The following is a 2,783-nucleotide window of genomic DNA, read 5'->3' as shown; positions in this document are numbered from 1 at the left end:
TACAAACACAAAATTAAAACTCAGCAAAGTCTCTTAATTTTACAGGACGTATCTTTTTCCATACTGGTCTCAATCTCGTTGGCTTCTGCTTCATGTGGGGTTCATCTGCTTCATCAGGAAATGTCCCATCATCGGTAACAGTCACGTCAGTGGTAGTAACTTCATCAAGGACTTCACCGTTCTCCTTCTCGAAACCGAGCAAAGTTTCTTCTTCGACAGTGGCTTTTTCAGGTGACACGTCTTAAGTAGCGTCATTTGTTCCGTTGTTCACTTCATCCCAACTGAAATGTCTTGGACCATGATAATGCCAAAGCCTGTTGGCACGCATCACCTTTCGCTTACCTCGCCGACCACATTTTATCCGGAAAGTCACATCTGAGAGACGATCCACTATTTCATATGCGCCTTCCCATGGGGAAGACAACTTAGGAGACTTCCCTTTGGTCTTCCTGGGATTATTCAACCACACCTTGTCTCCTGGTACAAAGCTGACTTCAGTATATCTCTTATCATAACATAGCTTCATCGAATAAGTAGACGTTTTCAACTTTGAATGCACTTCATGGTGAATATCATCCATCCTTTCTGATAACACTTTCACAAACTCTGACATATTTTCAGGCAACTCTTCATAAGGTGGGTGTCCTGTTAACAGATCCACTGGCAACCGAAATTCCCGACCAAACATCAACTTTGCTGGAGTGTATCCAGTGGCTTCATGCTCTGCTGTCCTATAGGCCATCAACAGTGGATGGAGTAAGACATCCCAGTCATCTTGGCGACTATTACAAAACTTTGCCAATTCCTGTCCCAGTGTCCAGTTGTACTTTTCTAACCATCCCATCAGACTGTGGGTGAAGTGGCGTTGTTCTGGTCTTTCGTATGCCAAACAACTTGCAGCATTCATGGAACACAGCTGATTCAAAGTTACGGCCTTGATTTAAATGCAGTTCGTATGGCATACCAAATCTGAAGAAGAAGTCACTAATAGCCGAAGCTACAGTTGTAGCTTCCTGATTTGGTATTGCATATGCCTCAGGCCACTTGGTGAAATAATCCATCACCACACAAATGTAACTGTTTCCAGCACGAGTTTGGGGCAAAGGACCAGCAATGTCAGTGGCTACTCTTTCCATTGGTGCACCAACTTGATATAACTTCATTGCAGGATGTACCTTATGCTTGGGTTCCCCTTTTAGCACAACATGTACTGCATGTCCTGCACCATTCTTCCACATCTTACCTCATACATATCCAGTAAAATCTCTGTCGTAGGTGACTCAATGTCTTCTTAACTCCGAGATGTCTTTCTGTTAAACTATTGTGGGATTGATGCAGCACAATTTCCTGTAACTCTCGGTATAACTGTTTGCCAGGTCATCACTTTCCCATCTGCAGTTTCCCATTTCCGGAGAAGAATACCATCTTCAAGCTTCAACCGGTCTCATTGTGCTCAATAGTTTTTTGTCACAGGGCTTAAGCTAGACACCTTCTCCCAAGCAGGGTGCAAAACACTTGCTTTTATAAAATCAATTATTGGCTTTAAATCTTGGTATTTCTCCTGTTCTGCTTTGATATCTATATTTGGTTCCATTTCACCATCATCAACTCCTTCAGTCACTTTGACTTCAGCTTGATGGCATCTAGTTAGTTCAACCTCTCTTTTAACAGTTACCGGAATTTGGTCTTTGTTGTTCCAAAACGTCATTTTATCAAAATTAATTACACACTTCCTCAGTAGTAATTAGTCCAACCTTAATATGCATTGGTCTTCAATGTCAGCCAAGTATACTTTGTGTCTGTCCTTCATGCTCATGAGCTCAATAGTTACCCACACTGGTCCCCACAACCTTGCAGAATGTCCTGTCACACCACAGAGCTTCTGTACAGCTTCTGGTACTCCTTTGTTATCCAGCACCTTGATGCTCACAAGGGTTTGCTGAGATGCAGAATCTATGACAAAGTTGCACTTTTGGCCATCCAGCTTTCCTGTCACGTAGACACTATGTGTGCTTGGCATTTTATACCTAGCTGTCGGGACTTTCACGATGGGGGTTGGTGGGCGTCCCTCAAAAAGCAACCACTACTGGAAGGGGCTTGCCGTTGTCTGGGGCTGATTAAGTGTAAAAGACAATAAATCAACCTTTAATGTATTTAATTCGCTTTGAAATTTACTAATGTTTTTCATTTGTGTACTCTGGCTTTCTCTCAATTGTTGAAGACTTTCTTCTTGTTTATTTTCTTTCTTCGAGCTGCCACTGTTGCAAATTATCTTGCCACTCCTGTAATCTCTCTTCTTGTTTCTTTTGCTGTTTGTGTGTTGCTGCCATCAAATCTGCTAAGCTGTAGTTTGATTCCCATTTTCTTTTTTATTGATTTATTTATTTTTATCCCGCTTCTGACACCAATTTGTTACGCCTCTGTGTTCGTTTGTTAATTTTTCGTAGAAATTCTTTCCGAGAAACTTCAGTGATACAAGTCTTTTCTTAAATAAAACTAGTTTATTCTTTCTCACTTGAACTTTGCAATACATTTAATTTCCACACTTGCTTTAACTTAAACACATGCTATAATTCACAACGAATGATTCACGCACCTTACTTAATACCGCACTTGACTCAATTGTCCGTCTCTACCTCTGCCTGTCTGCAATTCAATTATTCACGCCGTCACTTTATTTGCCGGCTTATATACAATAAGAGCGTGCGTTTAGTAAACGCTCGAGCCTAAACGTACGTTCGAAATACTCATTAGTTACCAGTGTCACGTGACTTTCGCTGTTG

The sequence above is a fragment of the Limulus polyphemus genome, unplaced genomic scaffold, assembly GCF_000517525.1.
Source record: "Limulus polyphemus unplaced genomic scaffold, Limulus_polyphemus-2.1.2 Scaffold3143, whole genome shotgun sequence".
Classification (NCBI taxonomy): Eukaryota; Metazoa; Arthropoda; class Merostomata; order Xiphosura; family Limulidae; genus Limulus; species Limulus polyphemus.
The sequence above is the reverse complement of the archived record's forward strand: the minus strand, read 5'-3'. Positions refer to the sequence as shown.